Source organism: Chrysochloris asiatica, unplaced genomic scaffold (assembly GCF_000296735.1).
Source record: "Chrysochloris asiatica unplaced genomic scaffold, ChrAsi1.0 scaffold00314, whole genome shotgun sequence".
In the NCBI taxonomy this organism is placed as follows: domain Eukaryota; kingdom Metazoa; phylum Chordata; class Mammalia; order Afrosoricida; family Chrysochloridae; genus Chrysochloris; species Chrysochloris asiatica.
Genome location: NW_006408832.1, coordinates 2,604,369 through 2,616,001, shown reverse-complemented (window position 1 = coordinate 2,616,001; position 11,633 = coordinate 2,604,369).

Here is an 11,633-nt window from a genome sequence, read left to right as displayed (position 1 = left end):
TAAGTTCCTTCAAATCCCTAAGTTCCTCCAACTCATAGCAGCCCCGACTAGGGGTTTTGAGGAGCAGCTGGTGGGTTTGAACTACTGACCTGTGATTGGCAGCCCAGTACTGATCCATATCAGGAGTCCTGTTTAACAGAGCAGGATAAAAACTACCTCTTCCAAAGTTTAGTTGGAAAGTTAAAGGAGAAAGTGTATATATGTGCCTGTGTAATTATTTGGTAACAGAGTAAGATGTCATGGTTTCCAGCCCCCCAAGGCTGTGTTCTTGGCAAACAGCAGTTACAAATGAGTCTTAAGGGAGAACTAAATTAGATAAAAGCTGCCAAGTATGTAAATATGATGTCCTTCCTAATTATTATGTATTTCCAGATATATAACTTGTAGTCTCTTTATTATTTTTTCCTGTGGTTATACCCCATGAAGAAATCGTTTGTAAATTGCATTTGCTTTTTAGACAACTGCTGAAATCAAGGGACTGCTAAATGAGATCGGGGATCTGTGCAAGCCTTAGATTTATAGCTATAAAGAGTGACCTCGACTTCAAGCAGAAAGCCTGAATGTGAGGATATCGTCCTGAGAATCCCACATTTCCTGCTCAATAAAAACTTAAAATGTTTTCCTTCTGATCAGATATTTCTTCAGAGTCTCTCAGTAAACAGTTGAATACTAGTGACTAGGCTCAAAATATAATTCACCACCCTTGTTGTTGTTATGTGTTGTAGAGACAAGTCAATTCTGACTCATAGACAGCATGCACATCAGAAATGAAACACCGCTCAGTCCTGTGCCATACTTACAATCATGGTTAAGCTGGAGCCCGTTGCTACTGCCACTGTCTGAATCCATCTCATTGGGGGTCTTCCTCTTTTTCTCCCACCTTCCACTTTGCCAAGCATGATTTCCAGGGACTGGTCCCTCCTCATAATGTCAGAAATATGAGAGAGGAAGTCTCACCATCCTGACTTCCAAGGAACATTCTGGTTGTATTTCTTCAAACACAGATTTGTTTGTTCACTTACCAGCCTATGGTACTTTTAATATTTTTCTCCAACACCATAACTCAAATGCATCAATTCTTCTACAGTTTTCCTTATTCACTGTCCAACTTTTACATGCACATGAAGCTACTGAAAATACCATGACTTGGGTCAGGTGCATCTTTAGTCCTCAAACTGACATCTTTGTTCTTGAACATTTTAAATAGGTCTTGTGCGACAGATGTACCTAATGAACCCTTTACTGTCTTGTCTTTCCTAGCATAATTTGGCTCTAGGGAAAGATCCTTCCCCATCATTCCAGGTTTCTGGTGTCCTCAGTGTCCTGGGCTTGTAGGTGCATTTTCTCATGGCCATCTTTCCTATGTCTTTGTGTTGCTTCTCTTTGATAAGGTCCTGAGTCATTATATAGGATTAGGACTCACACTATGAATCTAAGCTAACCTCAGCTTAACTGATAACATATGAAAAGACCCTATTTGTAATAGGGTCATTGCATAGGTATAGGGGTTATAACTTCATATATCTTTTGGGGGATAAAATTCAGTCTATAACAAATGGAAAGCAAGAAAATTCTACAAAATCCAGAAATGGGTAGAAAGTGTGAATTAAAAAATAAAATTGGGACCCTAAGCCAGCATTTGTTGCGGTATCCACAGACTCCTATCCTGGCTAAGAGGCTGATTTTAATTGACTGCATGCATGTGAGCAAGAAAGGATGCAAAGCTGGGACAGGTGGGGTCAGAATATAACTCCCTCATCTCTGCCTCCCCTGAAGAGGAGGACCTTTTCTGTTCAGCTAACACAACAACAACACTGTAGAGGGAGATAGTGGGGGGACCAGAAGACCTTGACATGGTGTCTATGGGATTGACTAAGACAAAAGTGAGTTCTAAAGAGGTCAGGCTTGGGAATAGCATTCAGATTCTACACTATTTGGAAAACAACACTTGTTTACCTCACTACTCCCATCCAGTTCCTATAACACAAGTCTCAATATGTTTTTAAAGAACCAGTAGTGTGAAAATAGGAGCTCTGGTAGCGTGGTGGTTACAAGTTGGGCTGCTAACTTTAAGGTCAGCAGTTTGAAACTATCAGCCATTCTGCAGGAGAAAGATGAGGCTTTCTGCTCCTGTAAAGATTTACAGCCTTGGAAATCCTATACAGGGTTTCTTTAAGACTCCACAGCACACTGCCACTACACCACCAGCAGTGTGAAAATCAGGAAGACGATTTTCCAAAATTTAAGAACGTGAGAATTTTAGTTGAAAACATTGATGAGTATTGAGAAATGGCAAACAAACCAATCAGAAACATATAAGTTGAAGAGACAGCTCTAAATGTTTTGTGGAAGTAAAGAGGACTTTCTTACAGAGGAAAAAAATAAGGCTTACATCAGACTTCTTCTAGATGATGGGATAAAGGCCATGGACCAATAACTTTCGAACTAGAATGCCATGCACCACAAAGCTCTAGACTCAGTATGAGATTCCAATTGAGAAAGCTGAGATTCAAGGACACCGAACCCTAACAACCCACAGACCCCTCTCAGAAAAAAAAAACAAAAACATTCTAGTGCACGCATCTGGAAAAGACAGGAAATAGAACATATAAAAAATTAGAAATAAAAGTCAACTGTGTAGACAAATAAACAAGAAATCTGAAGGTTGTTTAAATGTATGTGTGATGATCAAATCTCACTTCTCTGACACCAAACTATAATCAGATTAAAGTAGTTCATTCAATTCAATTCCAAATCAGTTACAGTGCAGCACTTGCTCTAATCCAGGGCTAGGTTAGCCCTCACAGACAAAGGGGCCCAATCCTCTATATCACTAGTCTGTCTAACACTTCATACACCAGACCCCAAGGGCGGAGGCTCTCACAACATCCTCATTTATGACCTGCAGGCTTCAAGTTCAAGTGTTGTATTCTGTCCTCTTAGGATGCCTGCCACAGACTAGGGGTGCCCCAGACACTCTCACTTCTGACCTGTTGGTTCACACTATTCCCTCAGGTTCAGTAAAAACTCAGAAAAGCACTATAATAGTAACTTACAGTAAAAAGATACAAATGAAGACATGTATAGGACAAGGTCTTTAAAGATTCCAAATGAGGACCTTATATGTCCCAAGATGGTATGTCACCATTGCAAGAACAGATGTCTTTCATCAACCTGGGAGTCTGTGAAGTATTTGGAACCTTTATTTGGGCTTCATTATATATTATTTTACTGGACAACCACTCATCTGCTAGTAAGTCGTTCTATGTTGGTTTGTATATGGATGTGATGCTGGAAACTATGCCATTGGTATTTCACATACCAGTAGAGTCTCCTATGATGGACAAATCTCAGTGGAGCATCCAGATTAAGACAGAATATAGTCCCATGGTGCACAGGTCTCAGCAGAGCTTCCAGACTAAGATAGACTAGGCCCATGATGGACAAGACTCAACAAAGCTTCCAGACTAAGACAGACTAGGAAAGAGAACCTGGTGATTTACTTCTAAAACACTGACAGTGAACAATCTTACGAATACTAGTGGTACATTGTCTGATATAATGCTGGGAGTTGAGTCCCTGAAGTTGAAGACACTCAAAATATGACTAGCAAACAGCTGTCTCCTCAAAGTACAGATGACCTTAATGATGTGGACAGATAGGGTAAAGCTTTGGGAACTTTCATTTACTGATGTGCCAGGACTCAAAATAAGATGAGAAAGTTTCTGACATACATCAATAATTAGACTATTACATGAATGAAGTGGGAATCAAGGACAATTGGAAGTCTTTACAGTGAAATGGAATGCATAGATATTGATATCCTGGTCATAGTGTGGTGCTGTTGTATAAGCACTAGGTTGCTAATCACAAGGTTGGTGGTTCCAACCCACCAGCCACTCCTTGTAAATCCTATACAGAGGTGCTATGAGTCAGAACTGATTCGATGGCACTTAACAACAACAATAGCTATGCCTTCGTGGGGCTCCTGGTGTGGTGCTTACTGTAGGATCAGCGTAGGATTCAAACCAATAGGTCTCAGTTCAAACCCACCAGTGTCCCCACAGTAATCCTCACCAGTCATCTAGCAGCTTGTCATATTGTGGTGGCTTTTGTGTTGCTGTGATGGTGGCAGTTATGCCGCTAGTATTTTACATACCAGCTGGGTGGCCAATGGTAGGTAGATTTCAGCAAAATGTCCAAATTTAGACAGAGGAGGAAGAAAATAGAACAATGGATATTATTGCAGATGGCAGATGATCTTGGTTGAAATCAGAGAATAACAGTAAGATGTTCACCTGTATTTTATTGATTATGCAAAGACATTAGATTGTTTGAATCCTAGTAAATTATGGGTAACTGCAAATGATGGGAATTCCAGAGCTCTTATGTGCAGAACCTGTGCATAAACCAAGAGACAATTCCAACAGAACAAGGGATTAAAACAGGAAAGGTTGTATTCTTTCACCATTTTTATTCAACCTGTATACTAAGAAAATCACCCATAAAGCTGTATATAAGAAGAAAACAGTATCTGGATTTGGAGAAGATTCCTTAACAACCTGCAATATGCAGATGACACAAGCTTGGTTGCTTAAAGGGAAGAGGATTTAAAGCACTTACTGATAAAAGTCCAAGAATACAGCTTTCAATATGGATTGCATCTCAACAAAAAATCAAACAAAAATCCTGACAACTGGATCAGTAAGCAACATCATGATAAGCAGAGAAAATATTGACGTTGTCAAGGATTTCATTTTACTTGGATCCACAATCAACATCTATGGAAGCAATAGTCAAGAAGTCAAACAGCATACCGCATAGGTAAATCTGTTACAGAAGGTCTCTTTAAGCTGTTAAAAAGCTGAGACGAAGGTGTGCCTAACCCAAGACGTGGCATTTTCAATTGTTTTATGAAAGTTGTACAATGAATATGGAATTCTTCATCTGAAGGATTGATGCCTTTGAATTAAGAATATACCATGGACCGCTAGAAGAATGAACACAACTGTCTTACAAAAAGTATAGTTAAATGCTCCTTAGACACAAGAATGGTGACAATTTGTATTACACACTTTAGATAAGTTATCAGGAGAGATCAGTCCCTGGAGAAAAACATCAATCACACTTGGTTAAGTAGAGGATCAGTGATTAAGAGGAACAACCTCAGTGAGATGGGTTGGCACCGAGATCGAAACAATGGGCTCAACATAGCAATACTTGCGAGGACGGTGCAGAACCAGGTCGTATTTCATTCTATTTATTGTGGCACTATGAGTCAGAACTGACGAGATGGCACCACGCAACAATAACAACATTATATAGGCATGGTTGACTGAGTCAATTCCCCTCTTCAGGATGGCTGTCTCCTGGTGCCTGGAACCTCAGCCAAGAGGCCCTTCATTAGAATAAGCCCTCAGCTATAGTCTGGAGACCACATCAAAGATGACAATGATTGGACAAACTCCACAGTTTTAGAGATTCATTCTCAGGAGCCAAAGACAAAGACAAAATTGTTTGGGTAAAGGTAGATTCTTTACCCCGAAGTATGTTTTTTTAAATATTGAAATAACTTTATAATCCTCTTGAACTAACTTTTTATGATTACCTTGTATTAAAATTCCAGATAATATCAAGAATGAAGAGAAGTAAAACCGAAGCAACCCTTTTATCTACCGATGAATGTAGAAAATCTTTAGCTCTAGATGTTAGAAGAAGTGCAGCCAGAGTGCTCCTTAGAGGCCAGGATGGCCAAACTTCGTCCTATACTTCAGACATACTGTCAGGAGGGACCAGTCACTAGAGAAGGAGATCATGTCTGGTAAAGTGGAGGGTCAGAGAAAAAGAGGAAGACCCCGAGTGAGATGGGTTGGCAAAGTGGCAGCATCAGTGGGCTCAAGTGTGGCAACGTTAGTGAGGTTGGCCCAGGATCGGGCAGTGTTTTCTTCTGCTGTGCATAAGGTCCCTATGAGTTGATAACTCAATGGCACCTAATAACAACAATAACAGGTATTGTTTGGAGTCCTGGTATGGAGCCTTAGGATAAGCACTCGACTTCAAGGGTGGTTTGAACTGCAAAGTCAGAGGTTCAAACTCAACCAGCCACTTCTCGGATTTCTATGCAGGATCACTGTGTTTCAGAACTGACTCAAGGGCACTTAACAACAACAGATATTGTTTAAAACAAAACAACTCAGTTCAATGCTTCAAAATTGTTGTGATAATCATCATTATAGAATGCTTAGCCTGGGTTGCTTTCAATGCTTCGATTAAAATGATAAAGTGGACATGTTTTCCACTTTGGAAAGAAAATTTATGTTCAGAAATAATGCATAAAGTCATTCAATTGTATTACATCCAATAAGAACATAAGATAAAAAACAAAGGATGAAATTCTTGGCCTTAGAGCAGAATTTGACTCACAGAGACCTCATGTGTTGCAGAGTAGAGCTAAATTCAATTCTGTTTGGTTCTCTTGTGCAGTTGGATGGTTTTCTGTTCTTTCCATTAAAACGTAAACTATATTCAAACTATTATGTTCAAGCCACAACAATGGTTTTAATTTTTCAAGTTTCTAAATGAGCTAATTTCATATCACCATATCGGACTTTTTTCCTGATAGGTTTTTCCTTACTGAATTATTATTTGTTGTGCCATCTAAGTTGTGTAATGTTAATACAGATGAACCTTGTTAACTGGTTCTAGTTTAGTTGAAGGCATTTAATTCATGTTATTAATGTCTTCACAACCACAACGTCCTTGAAAGGATTTCTCCAGGTGGAAAAAAGTACACAGCTTTATCTATTTGGGAGAATAGTTATTTCTTAGTAGAGATTCCTTCATTTTCAGAAGAAAGAAGGAACTCTTATCACCTGAATAAGGGATTTCCTGGTTGCAAAATGGTTGTAACTAAGAAAGAAAAAGTACGTATGTGTGAGAGAGGATTGTCAGCATCAGAGAGAGAAAAATATATGGTTTCTATCTTTAAAGTCTCTCCCAACATTGAATTTCATGATTCATAACTCCATATGGGCCAATTTAGAACATTTTCACAGCATCTTTTACTAGCAAAGAAAAAGGTGATTTACTGAGGTCGTTTATGTAGTTACAAAAATTTTAGCAGTGTTTAGTGTCATTAAGGTGTCCTTCTGTGGTACTGTAGAATAAGCACTGGACTACTGGCGCTGTGGGCTAATGCATCAGACTGAAAATCATTTGAATTACAAGGTCTGTGGTTCAAGCTCACCAGCTGCTCCTTGGAAACCCTATACAGGGTCGCTATGGGTCGGAATTGACTCGACGGCACTTAACAACAACAACTAATTGTAAGGTTGGTGGTTCAAACCACCCAGTTGCTCTTTGGAAACCTGTACAGGAGCTCTATGAATCGAACCAACTCAACATTACTTAACAACAGTAACAACAGTTCATAAAGGAGTTCTGGTGTGGCTCTGTAAGAAAAGCACTGAACGGCTAATTGCAAGGTTGGTGGTTCAAACCTACCAGCCACTTCTCAGAAACTCTATACAGGGTCACTATGAGTCAGAACAAACTTGATGGTACTTAAAACAATAAACAACATTGTCATTAAACTTTGAGACAATGGACAACTATTTTGTATACTCCTTTAAATTAAATATAAAGTTAGATTTCATCAGCCATTACAGAAATTGTTTTTATTATCATGTTTGTGTAAGTTATGTAAACATGTAATGGAAGTGTCTCTCTGTGAAAGATCTGACTAGTCCCATACATTTAAAATCCACAGCCCCAAATAATTTTTAAAATTTATAGATATGTGTTCAGATTTATGAAGGAAAATGCAAGATTCATACAGTGCCCAATTCTACACATCTTAAATGTGGTTGCTAACTGAGTAAAAACAACATTTTAGCTTCCTATTGCTATGTTTGTGTGAGTAGCTTCTTCAGGTACATTTTCACTTGAAATGATCAGCCATTTCCTCAAGAAAACAATACTAACCATGTGGCCAGTGGTAGTTGTTTCATTTATAGGAACCTATTTAATAGGGTCCTGGTTTGGAACAAGGACTGGACCTCAAGGTTGCTTTGAACTGAAAGGTCAGCTCTCCTCAGAAGCGCATACAGGGCGCTGTGAGACAGACCTGACACGACAGTGCTTAACAACAAATGGAAAATAAGAATATTTGTTCTATTTATTTAACAATAATCTAATTTTTCTTTCTCCCCTCTCTCACCACACAACCATATACACACACGCTCACCTTTTAAAATGATTTAATAGTCTGCTTTTGTGACTGGAACAGACATAGTTTCAAATAAATATTAATAATTAAGTGAAATGATTATTTTGTAGAAATCTCTTTGGTGCTTGCCATTTTTTGTGTTTGATTATATGAATTAAAGAGCATTTAGATAAAAGATAACAGTATGACTGAGTTGGTCTCAACTCATAATGACTCTATGTAGAACAGAGCAGAACTGCTCCTGAGGGTTTCTGACACTGTAATCTTTATGGGAACAGACAGCCTCATCTTTCTCCCAAGGAACAGCTGATGGGTTTGAACCTTGGGCCTTTCGTTCTAAAGCCCAATGCTTAGTCCACAGTGCAGCCAGTACCAAATATCATAAAATGGCCATTCTCAAATGCTTCAACTCAGGATTCCTTTATTTGAAGAAAATTGTCGAGGGCTCCAAAAAGCTTTAAATTAGATGGGCTTTATCTATCAGTGAGTCCTGGTATGATGCTGTAGGATAAGCACTGGACTACTAACCACAAGGTCAATGGTTCAAACCCACCAAGCACTCTTCAAAATCCTATACAGAGGAGCTGTGAGTCAGAACCAGCTCAAATGCACTTAACAACAATATAATATCTGTCAGTACTTGTCATATCAGACACTAAAACGGACAATGTGAAATAGTTATTTATTAAATCACTTAAAAATAGAAATTGTAACACAGTACATCATCAAGAGCACATTTGACAAAACATAAAGAAGAAACAGAAGAATGACATTGCTTTGTTGTCTTCTGCAAATCTCTCTAATGACAGTCTTCCTAGGAGACAGCTCAGTCCTCATGCTTGATTCTGCATTTCCTCCATCTAAGTGGACAGCCCACCAAAGGAGAGACGAAGCCTTCAGTAGTTTGTTCAGATCACCTTGGAGATGTGATATCACTTCTGGAAGGAGAGTTAAAAGTCAAGTAACATGTTAGATGATTCTGGATTTACCTCTGACCTTAGGCACCCATGGTCAGTCCCTGGGGATGGCACTTCCTGACTATACTAGGAGAACCTCTGTTGTAAATGTACCTGCATGTGCTCCTGAGCTGCTGTGCATGTTGTCCTCTGCAGGAGAGAACTATTCCCTTTGCAAGAAAGGGAAGACCTCAGCATCGTCAAAGAAGAAGAGCCAGGAATGGAGTGTGTCTTTTGGACCCTGAGATCCCTCCACGTTGAACCTCTTTGACCCAGGGACAGAAACCTGTGACATGGGAGGAATGGCAGAGGAACTGCAGCAGAAGAACCAAGAACCAGAACATGAGACATGTGGTCTTTGATCTTAATTAGTGTTTTATGTCCTCTTGCTTTTAGCAAGCAATGTTGTATCATCTGCATATCGCAGGATGTTAATGAGTGTTCCTTCAATCCTGATGCCATATACTTCATTATATGATCCAGTTTCTTGGATGATTTCTTCAGTGTACAGATTAAATTAGCAAAGTAAAAGAATCCAACCCTCACGCACACTTTTCCTGATTTTAAACCATTTAATGTCACCATGTTCTCTTCAAAGGAGTGCCTATGGACAGGCTCCTCATGAACACAATTAAGTGTCCAACAACACTCATTCCCGCAAGGTAGTCCATAGCTTGTCAGGATCCACACAGTTGAAAGCCTTTGCATAGTTAGTAAAGCACAGGTAAATATCTTTCTGGTATTCTTTTTCAGCTAAGATCCATCTGACGTCAGCCGTGATCTCCCTCTTTCCATGCCTTCTTCTGAATCTGGCTTGAACGTTTGGCAGTTCCCTGTCAGTGTACTGTTGCAGCCATGTTTTGAATTATTTTTAGCAAAATTTTACTTGCATGTGATATTGTCTGATGATTTCTGCATCCTATTGTACCATCTCTCTTTGAAATGGACACAAATATGAATCTCTTACAATCAGTTGGCCAGGTTTCTAAGTTTCTTGGCATAGATGAGGAGCGGTTACGAATCGGGCTGCTAACCTCAAGGTCAGCAGTTTGAAACTACCAGCTGTTCTGTGGGAGAAAGATGAGCCTTCTGCTCCCATATAGATTTACAGCCTCAGAAACCCTGTGCAGGGTCACTATGAGTCAGAATCAACTCCACAGTACTTAACAACAACAACATACATTCAGAAGTAGTCTGCCTGTCCTTCTTCCAAGTCTGTCTTCATCTGGAAGCTCAGCTGAAACGTGTCCACCCATGGGTATACCCTGTTGGTATTTAAAATACAGATGACATAACTTGTAGCCCACAGCAACATATAAGCCACCACAGTATGGCAGACTGACAGATGAGTGGTGGATGTATACTTTTAGGGGACACAAGTTCATGCACAGTAGGTTACCCCGCTCACCAGGAAGGTGCACCCTTCCCTACTGCCGTACTCATTTCCCAACATCTGTCCACGTGCGACCTTAAAGCGGAAAAACACAGCTGTGACCAGGAGTCCTTAGAAGCCCTTAGGTTGGCTCCAGGAGTTTCAGTTTGTTCATTTGATGAAACAGATACACGATTCTTAAAATAATCTCTCATCCTAATCTCGTTCCATTAGGTCCTTGGTTTAGGAGAATTCTAATGATTTTCTTTAACTCATTTTATATCTTAATGAGTGTTTAAGTGACCAAAATGGCATTTCCAAAGAGATGGAAAAAATATTTTCTGTGTAAACTGGATTTTACCCTACAATTCTGAAAACAGAGATAGCATCTCTGAAATAAATCTGATCATGTAGTTCTGAAGAAAATAACTGACATGTGATGGTGGTGTGCTGTGGTGTTGGTTAGCGTTTCCAAGGCTGTAAAGAAAAGCTCATCTCTCATTGGCCTTACAGTGAGCAACCCAGCTCCTAATCCACTACACTGCTCTATATTTATCCAACATAAACATGTAGACAAAGGGCTGTGTGTCCTTTCCTAGATAGCAGGAACACAGGGTGGGGGGAAAGACAGGAGATGTGACCTTGATGTGGTCCTTTTGGATCATTAAGCTTTTGTCCCTACATCCCTTAACAGAAGCTCAGAATCCTTTAAGCATTACCTCTCTATTTTCCTTTTTCATCCTCCCCTGGTAACCATAGTGTCGAGGTCCTATGTCGGGTTCTAGCCTCAACAAGGAAGTGTGGGTGTCACGAAGAAGGGAGATCTGACGGCGAATTGGATAGAAATAGAGAGAGATGAAATATATACAAAAAAGACAGACACACAGATATGATGCAAGCTGGCAGGTAGACAGATCTGCAAACATATTGCCTAGCATTGCCCAGCATTGCATGCAGAACTCACTCTACCTCAGCCTTTTAGTCTCTTTTTTAGGGAGGGATTTATTACAAAGGAAGGATGTAGTTCACAAAGGGAGGATGTCACAAAGGGAGGATGTGATTAAGACAGGATACGGAA